At 45.4% G+C, this 21952-nt stretch overlaps 1 long non-coding RNA gene across 1 annotated transcript in view; it reads right to left on the reverse strand.

Annotated features, from left to right (window-relative positions):
* Positions 1–19008, reverse strand: part of LOC115078897 — an 88304-nt gene extending 69296 nt beyond the window's left edge. Inside the window, exons 1-2 of the long non-coding RNA XR_003853165.1 lie at positions 18903–19008; positions 8360–8567 (exon numbers count right to left, since the gene is read on the reverse strand). This is a non-coding gene — a long non-coding RNA (uncharacterized LOC115078897). The remainder of the gene's footprint in view (positions 1–8359; positions 8568–18902) is intronic.
* Positions 19009–21952: the final 2944 nt, after the last annotated feature.

Here is a 21952-nt window from a genome sequence, read left to right on the forward strand (position 1 = left end):
AGAAAACCATCAGGTGCCAGAATCAGGAATAGATTGAAAAAATTTCCACATTGCTGTTATAAATTTAGCTAATAGTTCACTGTTTATTGTAAAGCCTGTTGCTACATTCTGTTTTAATGTAAACCGATTAGATGTTCACAACGATGGTCGGTATATACAAGACTTAAATAAATAAATAAAATAAATAAAAAATATGAACTCCCAACAGGGATCCGGTTTATATTAATGCTGGTCCAGTTGCCTCTAAATCACTTCAGCTTCTTTTTCTTGTGCCCTGCAACCATGTTTAGACGGTTTTCCAGAACAGGCCACATAAGATGCCAGCAATCTCTTCCATGATGCATGCTTTATCAGCAGATCAGCAGCACACAACCTGATCTGGGTTTCAATACATTCATGTGTGCCTGGCTCACTGGCATATATCATCACCACTGCAATATGTCTTAACAATACGTCTTAACGGGGAATTGTCATTTTTAAATGACTTGAAAACATCAGCAATATGGTAACATAGTAATGACTGCAGAAAAAGATCAAAAGGTCCAACCAGTCTGCCCAGCAAGCTTCTTATGGCAGTATCTGCCGTGCCGTGCAGGTTATATCATTTTGTGCTGTTTCCTGTCCACAACAAAAGTAAAAACAAACAAAATCATGTTTCATGTCATTTCAGCACACGCTAAAGCTTTTTAACGCGTGCAAGTAGTAAAGTACTTGGGCTGCAAAAATATAGTATGGGCTAAAAGTAAACAAGCAAACAAAAACGAGAAACACAGGAAAACGAAATAATAGAAACAAATCTGAAACAACATAATGGCACCAAACAAAAATGTTTTCCAGGCATAACCCTAGATAAGAACATGCGGCTAAACACTTCCAGGAAATGTGTACACACGGCCTTGCAATTCATCTGCAGGGCAAAGCTAATGCTGAAATCTTGTAAGCTAACGTGCCCTCTGGAAAATCAACGTCAAAAACCCCTCAATTTCGTTTTGCAAGGAGATTGATAAGCATCATCAGTGCTTAGCTTAAGAGACTAGATGTTGGCTGAAGATTAAATGTGAACCATTATGGTTGCTCCCCCCTCCTTATGATTAACGCCAACCATTCTTACTTATCACTGATTACCGACATACAAATCGGAGCTCCTCGTGTTCTCTTTTCTATTCATTGGTGGTGGAAAACAAAAAATAAGGATGCAGAGTTTTAGCCTTTCCTGGATTCAGGTTGACATGTCCAGCTTAGCAGTCAGTTACATTCTATTTGCTAAAGTCCTTGTCGAGTTGGTTTTAATGCCTGCTCCTGCCCATGCTTGGGAGCAGTTCATAAGACAAGCTCATGAACTGCTATCTGTTTAGTCTGACCGGAGTTAATTGGGCATGGAACCCCAGGGCTCGGCAAACAGGCCCTTTGTCTAGGAAAGAATCACTTGACCTCTGGCAACTTGTGGTCACGACCTCTTTGCCCTTGAGTCATGCTTCTGACAAGGCAAGCGTGTCAGTGCAGTCCTATTGCCTCCCATCACGACAGTGGGGATTTTCAACTTGAGATGGCTGTTAGGTTGAGCAGGGCCCAGAGAGGAAGTTACAACTTGTTAGAGGCTTTCGGACTAGGATCAAGAGCTCGACAAATGAGTAATAAAATCATTACCAGCCTTCCAGGATGGTAATGAACATACAACATAAGAACATAAGATGTGTCCTGCCGGGTCAGATCCAAAGGTCCATCAAGCCCAGCATCCTTACAGTGACCAGTCTGGGTGACAAGTGCCCGGTAGATCCTATAGAGTAGGGTCCAATTCCTCACCACTCATTCCTAGTAATAAGCTCCGGTTTTCCCCAAGTCCTCAAGGCTAGCAGTTGCTTATGGTCTTTTCCTCCAGGAACTTGTCCAATTGCCTTTCAAGCCTTACTATGTTAGATCCCGGGACGATATTCTCTGGCAACAAATTCCACAGCTTAATTGTGCAGTGAGTGAAAAAAATTCCTTTCTCCAATTTGTTTTAAATCTGGTACCTGCTGGTTTCATGGAATGCCCCCTAGTCCTAGTACTATTTGAAAGGATAAATAACCGTTCCCTATTTGCCTGTTCCACCCCACTCATGATTTTATAAACCTCTAGCATATCCCCTCTCAGCCATCTGTTCTCCAAGCTGAAGAGCCCTAACCTCTTTAACCTTTCTTCGTAAGGAAGCCGTTCCATCCCCTTTACCATTTTGTACCTCCTCTAGTTCTGTTGTGTATCTTTCTCGAGAAGAGGTGACCAGAACTGCACACGATACTCAAGGTGCAGTTGCATTATCTATACAGGGGCATTATGATATTCACAGTTTTATTTTCCATTCCTTTCCAAATAATTCCTAATGCTTGCTTTTTATTTTATTTTTTTGACCACTGTCACACACTGAGCCGAGGATTCCAACATATTGTCCACAATGATTCCAAGATCCTTTTCCTGGGAGGTGATGCCTAACACAGAACTCAGCACTGTGTACCTACAGTTAAGATTAGTTTTCCCTAAGTGCATCACTTTGCACTTGTCTACATTACATTTCATCTGGCCCAGTTCCCTAGTCTCGCAAGGTCCTTCTGCAGTTCCTCAGTCTACTTTGTGTTTTAACTATTTTGAATATTTTTGTGCAAATATGATCACTCATTACACCCTTTTCTAGGTTGTTAATGAATATGTTAAAAAAAAAACCAAAACCCAACACACCAGTCCCTGTACAGACCCCTGGGGCACTCAACGTTTTCCTTTTCTCCATTGTGAAACCTAACCATGTCATCATCCGCTTGCTATCTTTTAACCAGTTACTAATCCACAATAATCTATCGCCTCTTATCCCAGGATGTTAAGTTTTCCGAGGATTCTCTCCTGAGGCGCTTTCTGAAATTCCAAATGCACCATGTCGATCCGAAGGTAGCAAAGCAGGGTTTCAAGGCCCAAAGGATTCTGGGCTGCACAGAGAGAAGCATAACCTGCAAGAAAAAGGAGGTGATAATGCCCCTGTGCAGCTCACTGCTGACGCCTCACCTGGAGTACCTGCCTTAGACTCTGAAGGACGCATCTCAGAAAAGATAGAGATGGGAATCGCTAGGGGCAATTTATCAAAATCTGTAAAGTGATTACCAAATAGTTTTTTTTTTTAAATAAAATAAATAAACAAATAGAAGCAGTCCAGAGAAAGGCAACCAAAATGGTGTGGGATCTGCATCAAGAGACCTATGAGATGAGACTTGAGAACTTAAATGTGCATACACTAGACAGGGGATTTGATACAGACTTTTAACTTCCTGAATGGTATTAAAAATGCACAACAAGCAAACTTTCTCCGGTGGAAAAAAAGCTGTAGAGCTAGAGGTCATAACATGAAGCTCAGAGGGTAGACCAGAGGCAGAATGTCAAAACTCGTATTTCATGGTTAGGGTGGTGGATACACGGAATGCCCTCCCGGAGGAGGTGATGAAAACAGGAACAGGAATGGGATTCAAAATGGCATGAGATGAACACAGAGGAAAGGAAGCCTTTTGGGTAATCTGTGTTACTTTTTCTCTACAGGCAAGAGAAATCTGCATGGAGCGGCCGTTCCAATCTTAAAAAGAAGGTGAGAGGGTAATCTGAACAAAGTGGCAACTAGAATCCTAAACACCTTGCCGGGCAGACTGGATGAGCCATTTTGGTCTTTATCTGTCATTATTTACTATTTTACTATGCATGGCTCACCTTTATCCACATGCTTATTCACACCTTAAAATAATTGTAATAGGTTAGTAAGGCAAGATCTCCCTTTGCTAAATCCATGCTGGCTGTTTTCCATTAAGCCTTGTTTATCCATGTGACCAGTAATTGTGTTCTTAATGATAGCTTCCATCATTTTACTTGGCTCACAAGTCAGAAGCTCTTATTGAAAATTGGCGTTATATTTGCTACCCTCCACTCTTCATGAATAAAGGCAGATTTGAATGAGAGGTTACAGATTACCAGTAGCAGGTCTGAAATTTCATATTTGAGACCCTTTAGAACTCTGAGGTAAATACCATCAGGTCCCTGTGATTTGCTACTATTTGGTTTGTCACTTTAGCACCTCTTCAAAATTCACACTGATTTGATTCAGTTCCTCTGAAACATCACCCACAAAAATAGTTCAGGCATGGAAAACTCCACAACACGCTGTTCAGTAAAGACCGAAGCAAAGAATGCATTTAGTTTTCCTGCTATGGTGTTATCCTCCTTGTTCTTTTGTACCCTAATCATCTAATAGCCCAACTGACTCCCCTGGCAGGTTTCTTGTTTTTAATGTGCTTGAAAAAGTTGTTATTAGCTTTTGCCTGTTTGGCAAGTCTCTCCTCAAATTCTCTCTTAGCTTGGTTTATTAATGTTTTACATCTACTGTGGCAGTGGTTATGTGCCTTCCTATTTTCCTCATTAGGTCCTCTTTTCCATTTTTTAAAAGATAATTTTTTGGCTTTCTATGCCTCTTTTGCAGCATCATTTAGCTATGATAGTAGATGCTTCTTCTTCATTTGACCTTTTATAATTTATGGAATACATTTTATCTGGGCTTCCAAGATGGTGTTTTAAAACAGGGTCCATGCCTCCTGAAGACTTTTAACCTTTGCCTCTGAAGCGGTAGTGCCCAGATTGCACCCCCATAAAGCCAGCCTTGCCCTTACTTCTTCACAATAGAAGTCACTCCTGAAGGTCACTGGACAATGCTTGGCCCCTATTTTTTTGGCCAAATAAATTCCAGGGTGGTACTTACAACTACTGATCCAGCTGCTCTGTTTGTTGGTTCTTAAACCAGTGATTAAGGATGACTGTCAAGGCCAAGGGTAGTAAAATATTATGGGGCCAATTTTCACTTTCCCACTTAAGTGGAAGCTCAGCCCTTCTATACCTCCATACTTTCTAGCTAATTTTCAAAAGGAAATAACCTACTTGCTTCTACAATATCTGCGGAGCAAGTACATGCAGGAAAATATGAATCGGTGTGTATTTTGCCTCCCATCCATCACAACTCCACTTTCTCTGGATACCCCATTTATTTGCTTAGCTGCAACTGGAGGAAGAGCCTAGTGTTTAGAGAGACAGGCTGAGAGCTAGGAAAGCCAGACCCTGAGCAAGTCACATCCACCCTCCATTGCTTCAGGTACAAACCTAAGGGCTCGTTCACTAAGCCGTGATACTTTCCCCTCAGCTCATTGAAATATTCACAGTACTGGGGCTAAAAGAGCAGGAGGTATTTTAAATGCATTGCGTTATCCCCCCCTGTGTTAGGCCGATTATCCTGCTGTAAATGGCCTAACGCGGCTTAGTGAATGAGCCCCTTGGACTGATATCCCTTTGGGGGACAAGGAGATACCTGTAGTATTTATTTGTTGATTTTTATATACCAACATTCATCGGAAGATCATGCCGGTTTACATTGTAACAAAATAACAAGAGAGAGAAATACAATAAACAGGGAAGGGAAGGGGGAGCAGTAATGAAAGAGGAGAGAGGACAGCAGTAGGAAGGATAGGGAAAGAGAGAAATCTGATAGGAACATTTGAAGAAAATAAAATTAACAATAGACACTATGTACAGGTGGGCTGTAGGTACCAGACCAGTGATGGCAGTGACAGGGAGAGGTGGGGGGAATGGTAGGGTAGGCTTAAAGGAGGGTGAGGGGAAACTAATAACAGAATTTATTTTTTGTATTGAGTTTGTATTTGAAAAGGCGAGTAATTGAATCTAAATGCAATCCCATTTTCCCCACCACAGATCTAACCAAATATCTCCTTAGTTACTCAGCTAGATCCCTTCGAAGATTGTCTCTCCCCCCCCCCCCCCCCCCCCCCCAATCAGTTTCTTACCGAACACAGGAATATCCTCCTCACCCATGCTTTTTATATTTATCCAACCCGAATAAGAAAAGAAAATTCCAGGACATTCGTTCAATTGTATTACTCAAAGAGTCAATCATTTTCCTGTGGCTAAAGTAATGATCTCCTTTCACACCCCCCCCCCACCAAGTTTAAAGAAGAATAATCTGGAAAACTTCCTGTGCCTGGAGCAGCTGAGAGATGTGCTGTATTTTTATAAGGCAGCAGCCATGACAGTGTTGGTCAGAGGCGCTCTTTTTATTAACGGAGGGGAGGGAGGGAGGACACTGCCCCCAATATAACGAGGCTCGGTCCTACTCAGACTTTGTCTGGCTGACAGGCAGGGGCAGTATTTTCAGCCCCATTTTAAAAAACAACTCACACCAGTTGACTTTGAAGGGTCGGGGGAGAGGGGGAGTCGCCAAGGGGCAAACCGTTGCACATGTAACTTTACCCATGGCCAGAGAGGGTGCAGGGTTCTGCGTATAATTAACAGGCTGCTTACGCTTGTAACTTTAGGAAAATACTTTTTTAAGGGTAGAAATATTTACCATGCTCCTGCTCCCCCCCCCCATCCAAACACCCCCCTTTTTTTTTTTGTGCAGGGTAAACGTATGCTTGTAATAAATTTACATGCGTGATATAAAGCAGCCGGAAGTCCGGAGTGCACAGGTACAGCTGGCTTACGAGCGCAGCACCTCAGCCTTCACTTGAAAGCTGCAGCTTAAGCTTTTAAAAATGTTCCCTGATGCCTTAAGAACATAAGAACATGCCATACTGGGTCAGACCAAGGGTCCATCAAGCCCAGCATCCTGTTTCCAACAGTGGCCAATCCAGGCCATAAGAACCTGGCAATTACCCAAAAACTAAGTCTATCCCATGCTACTGATGCTAGTAATAGCAGTGGTTATTTTCTAAGCCAACTTAATTAATAGCAGGTAATGGACTTCTCCTCCAAGAACTTATCCAAACCTTTTTTAAACCCAGCTACACTAACTGCACTAACCACATCCTCTGGCAACAAATTCCAGAGTTTAATTGTGCGTTGAGTGAAAAAGAACTTTCTCCGATTAGTTTTAAATGTGCCCCATGCTAACTTCATGGAGTGCCCCCTAGTCTTTCTATTATCCGAAAGAGTAAATAACTGATTCACATTAACCCATTCTAGACCTCTTAAATTCTTAAATGCAATACTAAGGTCTTCGAACCACATATCCTATCATGGACTCCGCAAATTCTCTTAGCACACAATTCTGCCCTGCAGGAAACTGAGTTCTTTGCAGGTTGTGATACATCTTACAGATGGCTGAAGAAGGGATCTCTATGGTCTCGAAAGCTCATCTTTGGTTTAATTCTCACGTTAGTCTAATAAATGGTGTCGCAGCGTCAGGGATAAAAGGACCACTGTCTTCTTCCGTTATGTCCATGTGCCATTTCAAAGATGGATTAGGATATGTTTCTCTTTCCATTTGCCCGGGTCTCCTGCACTCTCCCAGCAGCAAAGACCGAGGGTCTCCCCCCACCCAAGCACCCCCACCCCGGGCTACAGCGCCATCTCCCGTCAGAAGAGTTTCTCACTCACGCCGGTCTGCGCCCTGCCACTGCGCTGCATTCTGGGAGTCATCCGGCACACTCTCTTCCGCAGCACCGGGCCACCCCTCCCTCCGAGACCAGCCACGCAGGCAATAACATGCCGGCATTGTCCCCCCTTTTGGCCTCCCCCCCAAAAAATTCCACAGCCTGGCGTCCCCCACCCAGAAGATGAGAATGTAATCCGCTTTGAAATGTCTGAATGGCAGAAAATAAATCAAATAAATAAATAGAAATAAAATACAGACAGAGGAGACTGGTGGTGTTGGAGGAAGGGAGGGAGGGATGGAAGGGGGGAGTTTGGGGTTTTTTTTTCCCTTGATAACATTTCATCAGATTCCCAAGTAGACAGCCTTAAACAAAGGCGTTCTCTCAGCGGTGCCTATACAAGATGAGGGCCTTACAGTTTCATCTCATCCATATGCAAAATGCAAGCCCGGAGCCCACTATGGCAACCGAGGTGCAGGGAGAGACAGGGGGGATTCTCAGGGGCTGGGGCGATGGGAAATGTCTCCATACCGTGGGCTCATTTGCATAATGCAACTTTCCTTAATCCAGACACTGAGGTGCATTGTTTAAAGAGACCAGGGGGAAGAGTCTAGGAGAGGTGGGAGGGCGGGGGAGGGGGGGCTTCAGAGTATGGGATGGGTGTCCACATGCCACAGAGGAATGCATACATTAAAAGTGTTGACAAGCAATGGGAATGATAAACTGCAAACTTCTGAGAAATTAATACGTGCTTTGCACCTACAAATCTCTTGCACTCCCCACAAGTGTAGAATTTGGCTAAGTAAAACTAATTTTAAACTGTTCAATTTTTGTACAAAGCGGTCACCAGTGCAGTCTTGTAGATCACTAATCAGGTTTCCCTGTGTGTTATTTGTAAAGTAATACCATTCATAACCTACCTTTGGCTGGCTTTCGTTAAACGCTGCCTTAAGGGTCAAGCTTCTTTTCTTTCTTCATTCCACTGGCACTTTCCTTCTGTTCCTTTGGCGGCTTCCAGCTCACCCTGGGTCAATCAAATATTCCTGATCTAGTCCTGTTTTTCGCCTGCTGTGCATGCAGAGAGCTGTAGTTGGTGCATCCTGCCCCATCTCTGGCTGTATTCAAGTCCTGCTTAAAAACACATCATTCTGAGACAGTCTTCCTCTCCCTGACCATAGCCTTGCTGATTTTAATCATGTTCTCTCCAATAAATACATTTTCCAAAGCCTCTTATTGTCTTGTCTTTGAATCATGGCTAGATGGTAGCTCCAGGGATTGTTAGTTATGTGTGGACTCTGTACATCACAGCATACCTCTGGTCTATAGAAAGGATTAAGTAGGCGTTATAGTTTGATTTTTCTAAGAGAAATCAATGGGAAGATCAGAACTACAGGTCCATGCAAGCAACGGGGCAACAACCAGGACTGCATTAGCCTGGATGGTTGACCTGGGATGAGGAGGCAACCCTAGTAGACACTCTGCCCAGACATGCAAGTTAGAAAATCAAGTTCGAGATGGGTCACCAACCGTTCTACTGTGTCAGGACAGGCTGGGCCTGACTTTACTACTACTGCTACTACTGTTTACCATTTCTAAAGCGCTACTAGACATACGCAGTGCTGTAGATACATACAAGAGACAGTCCCTGATCCATGGAGCTTACACAGTAATCAAGACAAATATGCAAATAAGCAAGAGGCTACATTTAGGATTTATGAGCAGATTCAGAAGGTGAGCTTTCAGACTGGCGAGTGAGCGAGCATGATGCATTAACTCAGGGAATCTATTCCATGCGTACGGGACAGCAAGGAGTCTGGAGTTGGTGATGAAAGAGAAGAGCACAGAAAAGAGCAACTTGCCGGATGAACGGCATTCACGAGGAAGGTTGTAGGGAGAGAGAAGAGAAGGAACAAAAAATAAACGCATTTGCATGTGAGTAAGAGAAACCTGGAGTGGAGAATGGAGTGGGGAGCCAATGTAGTAACTTCACCCAGGCCTGATTTTGCCCCCATTGCGTCTCTGGACTTGTAGTTGTAGGATAAGCAGAAAGCAAGCCCAGTGAGGCATTGGGAGAACCAGGATTGTCTAATCCTAAGCAATTATTGGAAAGTCAATTAAAATCATCATATGCATATCTCACTCTATTTAGTTGTGATTTATAAAAGTGGGGGAGGATTCTCTACCAATTTATTAAGTTTTGGGGAATACCTGAGAGTAACGCCTTCTCTCTTTTACACCTGAGAGCAGTGTCCACGCACAGGCCCAGCCTTGCTTCCTGAAATTTTGAGGCTCCATGGCAGGAAGCGACAAGGCAATCATCCGAGCGAGACTGCCGGCAGAAGGACGGATGGATGGACATACACAAGGTTTTGTTCTCGTGATCAACAGACCTTTTTTTTTTTTTCAGAAGACACATCAGAATCAGGAGGGCAATTCCATAGCAATCAGACAACTCCAGATCGTCAGGGAAGGTCAAGCATGGCTTCCTGAGATGTTGTAGTTCTCACAGGCGTTGAGTTGGAACTACAAGTCCATGGTTCGGGAGTGGGGGGGGGGGGGGGGAAGAGGAGAGGAGCAAAAACCGGGACCAGTTCCTGACATTCTAATGCATTCTGGGATGCGGGATACCCGGGACTGTGAATTCTTTTTTACTTCCGGAAAGTTGAGGAATGGAGTTTGGGAAACCTAGTGCTAGATGCCAAGGTCAACCCTGCTCTGAAGGTAAGGTTGCCAACAAAATCCGGGCCATCAAGGACCGGATTTGGCCTCCGTTCCAGGCATGGAAATGTAGCCTCCCACGTTTCCTAAGGGACATTAGAACTACATCTCCCTGCCTGCGATGGGGATGCAAAAGCAAGACTGGATCAGCCTGCTCTGAATTAATTTTATTTGATTTGGATTTAACTTACATTCTGCTTTCCAGACACTTCAAAGTGGGTAACAGTCAGGCCCTGTAGCAATTTTCCTGTCCCCAGAGAGCTTTCACAGTCTACGTTTGCGCCTGAGGCAATGGACGGTGAAGCAACCTGCCCAAGGTCACAAGGAGCAGGGGTGGGATTTGAGCCCTGGCTTCCCTGCTCCCAGCCCGCCACCTCTTGTACCCCTCTTTGATAGTCTCTCTCAGTTCTTACTGAAGCTTAAGATAAATATTGAGCAGGTCACCAACCACGAGGAGAGATCCCAACCGCAAAGCACCAAAAAAAAAAAAAAAAAGTATTCCGTGGAAACCTTTTTTTTTCTCCCAATCCCTCTCAGATCATTTTTTGTTCGGTGCATCCTCTCATCCAGGAACCCTTACATGCAGGATGCCCTGTCAGGGCCACCCCAGCCCGGTTCACTCTGACTCTGAACTCCTTCCACGCAGAAATAGGATCTCGCCATTGGTGGATGCGGCTGGCGAGTTGGAAAATAAGGAAAGCAATGTGGGCCGACTGCTGGGGATAAATGGCCGATAGCTGGCCCGGGGCAGAAATCCTTGAGTGAGCCTGCGAGTGCCCTGAGAGCAAGGGAGAGAAGCAGAGAGAGTCTGCCGCAAGGACAGACAGATTAATATCTATAGACAAATATTGCAGTTATGAAGACGTCACGCCCAGACACGCGGAACAGTCATTGTGACACGGTTACTTTAAAACTATTATACGTTTTTGGAGCCTTGTTCACATAAGTGAATCAGTTCTCGGCCACCTGGGGTTTACATTACTCTCCCCTGCCCGGTCGCTGCCGCCACCAGCACCGCCACCATGTGGATTTTAAGGACTTTGTTATGCTTGCTGCCTTGCTTCGCCCGGGATAATGCAACAGCACCGTGCGTCTCCTGCAGAGGGCTATGTCGGGGGTGTGGGGGGTGTGGGGGGGTGATGCTCTTGGCCAGAGAGCTCTGGACGGGCGTGAAGGCGCAAAAATGGGAATTTATTACCTTCCCCCGCCGCACTGCACGGTTCCGCCAATTTGTCAGCAGTCCACGGCTTAAATGCAAGAACAAAGCCAAGGCTGGGGGGGAGGTCAAACTGCGCAAACACTCCAACAACACAGAGGTCAATAGCCCGATGGCACTCCCCTCAGGCCATTGATTCAGGGCCCTCCACCCCTCCTCCCGTTGCCCTGGATGACCCCCTAAAGACAACTGCTTTGTCCTGGAGGTCTCTTAAGAACCAGCTTTATCAATAAAATTGACCTCCAGGCTTGTTTAAGAGACTTTTGCATTCATTCACTTGCGTGTTAACAATCCCCAGCCAGCAATTCAGTCCAGGAGTTCCCAAGAGCAATGAAAGGCATTGAGAAGCTTACCTCGGAAGGAGCGGAGGGCGTGGGGGTGGGGGATATTGCATAATGGGTATGTGTGTTCTCTAAAGTCTTGGTGCTCTCTTCAGTTGGGGTTAACATCTGACCTATTAACCAGCGTCTCTAGAGTCACTTCCTCATGGCTGTGTTGGTTGGGTTTGATTGAAGGGGTGAGAAGAAGGAGTGAACTTGAGTAACTCTGCAGGTTAGAGGGGAGGTAAAAGATAACTGCTGTCTCACCCTTGTACGGTACTTTCCATTTATCTCTTAGTGATACTGGAGGCAGAACATCTGCAGGGTTTCCCAAAGCATTGTCGACACGCACTTATTTAATTTACGAAGCGCCACCGGTGTGTATACAGCACCGTAGGGTCACAAAGTGACGATCGCTTGGGGGTAGAAGGCGTAGGATCGGGCCATGGTCAGTGAGTCATTTATAAAGCGAGGTTCTTCCAGAGCAGTTTGAGGTCTGGAAAAAAAAAATACTGCAGAAGGAATTATGTTGGGAGATAAGAATCCAATATGCTGTAATCACCAAGATTTGCTACAAAGAGGTGGATATCATGGTGTTTCTTTGTAGAAGAATCCTGTTGTGCACCACAATAATTCCTCCCTTTCTAAATGTCCATCAAAGTGCCTTCTGCCACCCAGCAAGGCTGTGAATCCCAGAATCCTAAGTTTTCCACCTGGCTCTCCTCCCCCCCCCCTCCCCCCAAACAGGATCCACAGTTTCCCTGGGGAACCATTAGGCTGGGAGTTCCGAAAGTGAACAGGAGAGATTTAATGTCAGCAGCGTGTTGCCATCTGTCAGTACATTAGTGTAACACGTTAAACCCTGATCTCAACTCTTCTGTAGTTGTTTATACGAGCCCACTGCCTTCTGCAAGACAGCTGGCGTACCATGAACGCCTGGCAGGTGGTAGCCCGCCGTGCTTATCGGCCTCGCCCTGGTGTCTCACCTGGCAGGTCTGGGGTTTCTGGAGACCTGGTGCTGATGTACCACCAGAGATATCTGCAGGCACCGAGCTTCCAGTGTAGCCCTACCAGGTTCACATGAATTTAAGCTTCAGCGATTCAGAGCTATGAGAGCCAATGGGGAAACACTTCACCTGGCCTTCTCACAGTCCCACAAACTGCGCTCATCTCACAGGTGATGGCTGTTCCCAAGGACTTTGCTTCAAGCTGAGGTGCAATTTGTAGTAAACAGTTACAACAAACAGTCTGTTAACTTTCAAATCCTCCCTCTCAAGATTTGGAGGGCAGATTGTCCACGTTTTTCAGTGTTGACATGGCAGGGCAGGCACTAATTAAATAATAAAGTTGCTCCCCCTTTCCAAACATTCTCTCCAACGATAGACAGACCATGTAGTCGGATGAACATTTATTTGTGTGTTTAATAATACTTATATCCCGCCTATTGCGAAACAATCGTACTAGGCAGGTTACAGCATCATAAATTCTGGCAATCACAAAATACAGCAAATGATTAAAATTCATATAGTGAAGATCTACAACAAACTTTGTTTCATGCCAGCTATCAACGAGAGCTCAACTTACCCCAAGTTCAAAGCCTGCTTAAATAAATAAGCTTTTAAATGTTCTCTAAAAACACAAATATCATCAATTGCACGCAGATTCTCCGGCAAAAGGGGTCCAGAGCTTGTGCCCCATCACAGAAAAAACCTCATCTTCCCGCCACTGAAAAACTCTGGGATTGTCCCCTCCAGCCCACAAGAGTAGAAAAATAGGTTCACTTGGAATATTACCCTGGACCTGTCTCAAGAGTCTGTTGAGCTCCAACCACAAATTAGTCTTAAGTTAGCAATGGGGAGAACTCTACTCCCCACTGGAACATTACTCAGCAAAGAGGGATGTATGGGATTATACCATTATCTGCTTTTGGGAACAGGATTAAATAAAGCCTAGGGTCACACCAGTATAGCTCTCATTCATATTCACCATGGGTGGGCATCGTAAAACCTGGGCCTACCAGGTAAGGCTTCAGGACTGGCTCTGGTCAATGCTGTCCTATGAAATCAGATTGCTGATTCTGCTGCTTTCTGCAGACCCAGACTATAAACTGCGCAGCATCCGAGAAATTAGATCATCGCAAAGCAAGGTGCTGAAAGTAAAAGGTTTGCATATGGCGGAAAATGGGGAGAGGGAAGGCTTACGGCCTGTAGCTAGCTTGTGGCTAAGGCGAACCGGCAGGGATGAATTAAACTGGCGCTGGAATTAGCCTTCCAGTCCACTTCATACATGGATTCCACTTGACATTTCAAAAGTCCCTTGCATGAAATCAGATAAAACCAAGATGGACTCAGCATATGGCTGTAGACCTACAATCGCCTGGTAGCCCTAAACGTTAGTCATGGTAGCACTTTTGCACTGAATCTGCACCTAACGTGGGAAGGCGGAAGGGCAAGATGCTGGTAGGGGGTCTTGTCCTCGGAACCTCATCCTAAGCTCTGATAGTCCTGAAGCTCCCAGGCGGAACCCAGGAGCAGAGAAAAAATGACCCACCCCCCTCCCCGCAGAGGTCCGCCTTCTTTAGAAGCGCAAACATTTTTTTAAACCCCTTCTAGGCCAATATGGCGACAGCTGCTGGTGGGGGAGGGGAGGAGGGGAACTGGTGCCCTGGTGGAGGCCATGCGAGGGAAAACCCTTCCATCCCCTTGCTTTATGCTAATCACAGCCAATTGACTGTAGGTGTACAAGAGGTGTCACAAATGCCCCTTTCTTGTGTGACCCCTAAGCCGTGCCCAAGCAGTTAGGGCAATTAGTGAATCGACAACATCTTCAATACAGGAGTCATTATAGGCTCCCCCATTATGCAGTAGCCTCTTTGTTCAAGGAGTCTTTCATTTCACATTCATTCGTTTTATAAATAAACTTGGCGTTTCAGGCTTTCAGACCCTTTTCTTCATAAAGAACTGCTGACCTTGGCTGTCTTATTCTATCCAGAAAGTTCTATAAAGCAGGACGGTGAAGGCCGGGAAGGAAGCACGGTACTGCAACACTAATTATTTTAATTACTTTTTTTTTTTTATTGAAATTTGTTTAGGCGACAGGAAAAGAAAACCATATTGTGTCAGAGGTCAATAGAGAGAACTGGGACAGAAAACCTTGTAATTAGCACTGTCCAAGGTCAGAGAAGCAAGTGTGCTCTTTCAATGGCCAGGAGAGGACTGCAAACCTTTCCACGGCTCCTCTCTAGGCAAAGAAGTTAAAGGATCTGTTTTATGTTATTCATTTGCCTTTTCTTGTTATTGATAACATCTGAAATGCCCAGTTCAGCCTCTGTGTGAGGTTTCCAGCCCTTCTCCTGCTGTGTGGCACAAAGGGACCTTAGCTGTCTTGGGGCTCAGCTGATCTTCACTAAGGAAGTAGATTTGGCTTTGTGTTGGCCAGATTCCCTAGGGTTTTGTTTTTTTAATGTAATTTTTGCTTTTCCCTTGAATTCCAAAATGGCGGACTCCTTTGAGTGCGTACTCTGTGCTGTAAGTGTGCAACCAGCAACTAATGGAATTAAAAAAGTAACGAGACCTAGTTGGTCAGAGCTCAACCAGTTGTCCCATCCCATGGACACCAGTCTTGCAGCGAGCTTCTCAACCATGATAATATGTTTTTAGGCTGCCTCTCTTTCTCCTTGGCATACTTAAGTTTCTTATTGGCAGGTGGTGGAATCTCCTGATCTAGAGAATTTTATAGAACAGGTTAGACAAACAGCAATCTGGGATGGGTCAGGAACCACTGGTCCTACCTGAAGACAGGGGATGGACTAGACAACCTCTTGAGGACCTTTTCTCATATAATGTCTCTTATTTTTCTGTTGGTGAATATTGACTCTCAAATCAGCTCTTCCCTGTTGAGTGCTTTCATGAATTTTCCCTTCCTCTAGGAATGTATAAGCTTTAATTTACTTCCTGCCACCCTTCAAATATAAAAAGAAGAAAGGGAATCCATACAGAGTTGTCAGAAGGGATCATGTCCGTTTACGCATGGCAAAATAAGCTTCCCATATTAAGTTAAGCACTATGGGAGTAAGATTCAAAAACATTTATGGGTGTAAATGTGCTTTTTCAAAAGCACCCCAGGATTTGCACATGTAAAATTACACACAGAAGTGATTTCATGCTTCCTGCAAAGCAGCATTGCCGGGGGGTAGAGTTGAGGGCAGGGAACTAATTTACGCATATCCTTCCAGTTTTGAAAGTATGCGTGGCAGTATTTGCATGGGACATCTGCACCTGCTCTCTACTTATTGCCTTCAGCTCTTTGGATGTACAGTCTTGCCATACCCTGGCTCTTAGAGGTTACCTGGTAGGAATGCTTTCTTGTTTTTACATCCAATTCTTCTAGATATTTATGGGGCCAGTCTACCATTCCAAAACTGCATGATAGTGCAGGAATCGCAAGCTGGTTGATGAGTTGTATCTTATTCCGCGCTGTTAAGGCACTTTTCAATATCAGCTTCACTCTTTACTGATCTTTTCTCTCAATACTTTATGCCAAATTTTTCCACCTTCCTCTGCTCCTAGATATTTATATACACCTTCCTGCTCCAGTTCTTTCATTTTGCAATCTTCTGTCTGGGAGACGGTTTCAGTTTTGCTTCATTTTGCTTATTGAAAACCAGACATATCTGCTTATGGATATTCTTCCAGGTTTCAGTCGATAGGGGGGAGATGCAAAAGGGGGGTCGAACTGGCACAAGTTCTGAACTTGCACGCAGTGGAGCCAGTTGTCAAGGCGTCAACCCTGGCTGCTTCCCATTTACGCATCCTTCATATACACTCATAATTCAGTCATCTTAAATAAAAAATCTTTCTGAAGCGGAGAGTATGTCTTACATTTACTTACCCCGTGCTCAGATCAGAAATGGCTGAGCATTTAGGCTCTTAAGGAGATCCCTTGGACCATTTAAATATCAATAGGCGAACAGGTTTGTAGTCAATATGGGGGAGGAGGGGAGGGGGTAGCATTTACCCTAAAGCATCCTTCTAGCTCCCGTGATGTCACCCTTGTGGTGAGGTATTGCCATGATTTTTCCTTTCCCTACTATCATGTTCATCAGATGCTTTGATTATGATTGCTGGTTCTCTCTTGACCGTTTTCATCGCTTGTGTGACCGTCTTTCAAAGAAATAAAAACAAAAAACAAAAAAAAACGTATGAAGAAAGTTTGCCGGTGTCATCGGGTCGACTGTCGCCTGCTAAGGAGCCGTGAAGAGCTCTTAAGATTTTCCTTGGGTGACGTTTCCTTCTCTGTGAAAACGTTTTCCATAGGACATAGTGCACCGTGAACAGTAAAAAAAAATAAAATAAAAAAAAAAAAAATATATATATATATATATATAAAAAAGGGTGTTGGCTAGGCAAGATGCAGGAACTGAGAATGGCGGCCAATTGTAAGCCCCCTCCCACCTCAAAAAAAAAGTGAAATCAATTGACTATTGCTAGCTTGCTTATATGAGTTTGGAGCAAACACTTCAGGACTTTTCACTTTTTTTCACTGCAATAAATGATCTAGCTATATACGTATTTCTGTAGGCTGTAAATCTGCACCTCTCTCTACTGACCGGTCAACAGCTGGGTTTATCTGTGGTCATGCGATTTTGTTAATGCCAGAGAGGGGGAAAAAAATGCACAAGTGTCAGCTAAATAGATGGATTGGATAGCAACACATAGAGAGCGGTCATGGCCCCCCTGCTCCTCACAGGTCTCCCATTTCTCTCTAATGTTTCCAAAATTCAGCTGCACGGCTTATCTTTCACCAGCATTGCTAGGTACCCCATATAACCCTCTCCCCCGTTCTCAAGTCCACTACAGTGGATCCCTGTCCATTTCTGCATATATTTCAAGTCCTCTTACCCACAGGGACTTTTTTTTCTCTGCAGCTCCCTATAACCTCTCGTCTCTCTGTGCCCGTTTCTTCCACCGCTGACTCCGCACGTTCCACCTTGCATTGGTGCATCAGGCTCTCTCGCGGGTCTTACGTGATTCATATTCCGCCTTTCGTTTAGTTCAAGGTTGATTACAGTCAGGTACGGCAGGTATTTTCCCTGTCCCCAGAGGGCTCATCCTCTAAGTTTGCACCTGAGGCAACAGAGTGACGTGACCTGCCCGAGGTCACGAGAAGCAGCAGTGGGATTTGAACCCTGGCTTCCCTGATTCACAGTCCGCTGCTCGGACCACCAGGGTAATCACTTTTCTGGGGCTGCTTTTAAATATTAAGCCCTTGATTATCTTGCTCACAGGCTTATTGGTTTTAAACATAGTCTTAATAATTGAAATTCTCAGGCCGGTGGAGTGCACTGTTAACCCACGTTTGGACGTGCATTTTCGACGCGTTAGCTTTACCCCTTATTCAGTAATAGAGCGTCGAAAACGCGAGTCCAACCCCCCTGAAACTAACAGCGCCCGCAACATGCAAATGCATGTTGCGGGCGCTGTTAGTCATTCCCGCACGATAAAGAAAACAAAATGTGCAGCAAAGCCACACATTTTACTTTCAGAAATTAGCACCTACCCAAAGGCTGGCGTTAATTTCTGCCGGCGCCAGGGAAGTGTACAGAAAAGCAGTAAAAACTGCTTTTCTATGCACCCTCCGATTTAAGTCGGAGGTCCCAAAAGTTAAAAATAATTAAAAAAAAAAAATTGTAAATCGGCCCGCGGCTTGTGAACTGGACGTTCAATTTTGCCGGCGTCCGGTTTCCGAATCCGTGGCTGTCAGCGGGTTTGAGAACCGACGCCGGCAAAATTGAGCCTCAGCCTGAAAGTCTCTTTTGCCAGGTATGGTTGTCTGGATTAGATTGCAAGCCCTACTGCGCAAGGATTGGCTGTTATGCATCTTTTGTACCGTGCTACGTACATCGAGTAGCGCTATAGAAGCGATGTGTAGTAGCACTAGGACCCCACACATTTTACACTTATATGCCAGATTTCCAAGCTTGGGAATATATTCTGTATATGAGAAATATTTCATGATACAGCAAGCACAGCACATAAGACGCACACACATAATCCTGTGCTTCTGGTAATAAGCCTAGAATGGAAATAACAGTCTCTTTGTTCATAATTAATCTCCTACCTCTCCCGCCCTCTTTTGGTGGCACCCTGTGCCGTGCTGCTCTCCCATATGGTTCGCCACTATTATCACATCTCACAGGGCTCCCCTTACCAGAAGCAGTGCAGGTGTCGCCAGAATGTGATTCACACTCCCCGAGGAGGTGGGAAAGCCGCTTATTACGGAGTTTCTACCGAGGAGACCCAGGGGACCGGCTGGATCCCGGGGGAAGGGGGGGGGAGCAGGGGCCAGAGGTTTCTCCTCACCCCCCCCCCCCCCCCCCCGGACGACATGATGGAAAAAGTAACACTGAAGCCTGGCAGGGAAGCCCAACTCGGCTCCCCTCCGAGGCCTGGATCGCGTCACTGAAACGAGAAACATTCTCGCTGCCAGCCTATGCTATTTTCACTATGTGGCTTTGTCCGGTCTCGGCGCGTTCCAAGAGCGTCACGCGCTTCCTCCGGAAAAAAAAACACAACCCAACGGCTTTGTCCTCGGGCGAGAGCGGTTGGGTTGCCGCGAGCTGCCCCTGGGGGGGTGGGGGGCAATCCAGTACATGCGGCGCGAGTCCCCAGGGGCTCGCGCTGTAAATTAGATACTCAATGGGCAAAGTGGGGACATTCGCGGAGCCGCCAGCAGCGCCTCTTAGCGCCGTCCAACATGTTCCCAGCCGGAGATCGTAGCTCGGTTAAGCCAGAGGTGGCTATTAGTAATTAAATCCAGGGGAAGGATTGAGCTGCTGCTGCTGCTGCTGGATACCCTGGGGGAAAAAAAACCAAAACAAAACAAGCTGCCGTGGCTCAGGAGAGCACCAAGGGCTAGGTCTGGCCGCCAGGTAGCAGAAGCAGACAGGAGTTTGGCCACTGCTTCCATCCTTCTCTTCCACTCTCAGCTCCACCTCGGCTCCCAGTCCCGTGTCCCCCCCCAAATACTCTTCTCTAATCTCCCCCTCTGCATTAGCTCGGATGCATTTTTCTGATAAAGGTAGCTATTTATAGGAAGACAATTTAATCGGCTACCAATATAAGAAATAAGTCAGTTATTCCTCAAAAAAATGCATATTGCCAAACTAAGGTTTTAGTTGGCAGGAATGTCTCTTGAATTGTGATCATATGCTCAGACCACACAACCTTCAGTCATGGTTTAGCATGTGGTTAGTGTCTGCTGTAGGTTAGATTACATACCAGGGATAATTCCCTTTTATTTGGAATTTAAGGAGACAGAGAACCACACCTGGGACCTTTAAAAGTTGCAAAGGCAGCTTGGAAATCTCAGGCCTCCCTTTTGGATCTTGCTGCAAGGAGGTGATGGAAGCTCCAGCTAAGGCAAAGGAAGGAAGGAGATTCTTGGTTTGCTCCCAGCATTGACATGCAATGAATTGGTAGCAGATGTAGAACAAATCTGAGAAAGTTTGTCGCCACAGGATGTGACTGAGGGTGGCACAATAGCCCAGTTTAAAAACCAGGTGCGGCCAGGGTTCCTGGGGGAACAGGGCCCGTCAACAATTATTAGCCAGGTTGACTTAGGGATCGTCCTCTCTTATTACTGGGAGTGAGCAGCAGGGAAGGCATTCTCCCCATTAGGATCTGCCGGGTCCTTCTCGGCGACCTGGGTTGGCCACTGTCGGTGACAGGATCCAGGGCTCAATGGACCAGGGGTCTGACCCAGCAGGGCACTTCTTATGTTCACTTAGCAAACCACGGTCACCTACAATTTTTTAGTTGGACCCGTAGGTAAATGTGTGATAGTTATATAAGAAGTACCTTGAAGTCCGAAAACAACTTTAGAACTCTGCCTTATATTTAATCATCGAGTGATTTACCGGTGATTAATGTAAGGTGGAGTTCTAAGGTTGTTTTCAAGACTATACAATGAAGCCTATTATGAGGGTCAAACTAACTTTCGTTCGTTGAGTTCCTCTTACGTTCAGCCAGATCGAGGCAGGCAGGAATGGCAGAACCAAGCTCTAACTGCAGGTTTGACTAGGCCTGGAGGTGCAGCTGGAAGGGAAGTCCAACATTTTGGGGCAATGGTTGGGAGGCGGTTACAGCTTCGTTTCCTAACACTTGACAAAGCCTTCTCTAGTGGGGTTCGAACCATGCTGCTTTGGCACAGCAGCTGCATTCATTTTGGGAAAACTGGATTTTTTTGTTTGAAGGTTTGAGCTAACATAAAAATAATTAGAAGTGATTTCAAGTACTTGAGTTTTCAAGACCAGGTTAAGTCCCATCTTGGATGATTTGGGAGTATTTTGCATTGTCTGTCTGTGTCTGTGAGATGGAGGTGCAGCTCAGAAGGTTTGAGGCCTAAGTGCGCCGCGGCAAACAATTCCGAGCAACCAGCAGGGCCGCCAGCAAGGCTGGCAGGGATAACAAGCCAACTCCACAAGGACCGGGGCCTTGTAAACTGGAAGTGAACACTGCCCGTATCTGTGGTGGAATGGCTTGCGGGGGGGTTACTCGCTCAGCTGTACCCTCTCTGTTCGCCAACCACGAGCTTTGTGCTTCGCTCTGGGAAAGGCAAGTCAGGCATCCCTACGGAGAGGCAATTTGTTCACCGGTTTAAACCTTTCAGCCTTCTTGCCGTGTCCTCCTCGCCCCCACCCCTCCTCTAAATCCACTACAATTTCCAGGTTACTGAGTCACTTTAAATCAGTTTTCTTTGTGTGTTGTTTTTTTTTTTTGTGGAGTGGGGGAGTGGTCTTCAAACCAGTAAGGTTAATAAAATGGGAGAAGGGGTCTCACTAATCCCATTACAAAAGATAACAGCTATTATTGGGCTGGGGGCATTTGTGAGGTGCAGAGAGGGGGGGGGAGAAGGGTTGGTTAACTTTCACATAAGACCTGGGCTTCCAGAAACTTTGCAAATGATCTCAATAAGGGAGCCTTTCTCTCCCTCGCAGTAGGTTGCTTTTGAAATCCGCCGCCTGATGATTAAAAAAAAAAATTAAAAAAAAAAATAAAAAAAAAAAAAAATATATATATATATATATATATAGGGCATGTGGGAAGGCCACTAGCAGGAAAAGAGCTTAAAGGGAAATGGTATTGGATGCCGACAGATGGTGGAAGGGTCTCCCAGTGTTGTGTCCTGTTAGCTGGATGGGAGTTCATTTTGGTTTCCACGATTGCAGGAGCTTTGACCTCCCTTGTCATATTCTAAGA

The sequence above is a fragment of the Rhinatrema bivittatum genome, chromosome 16 (genome assembly GCF_901001135.1).
Source record: "Rhinatrema bivittatum chromosome 16, aRhiBiv1.1, whole genome shotgun sequence".
Taxonomy (NCBI): Eukaryota; Metazoa; Chordata; class Amphibia; order Gymnophiona; family Rhinatrematidae; genus Rhinatrema; species Rhinatrema bivittatum.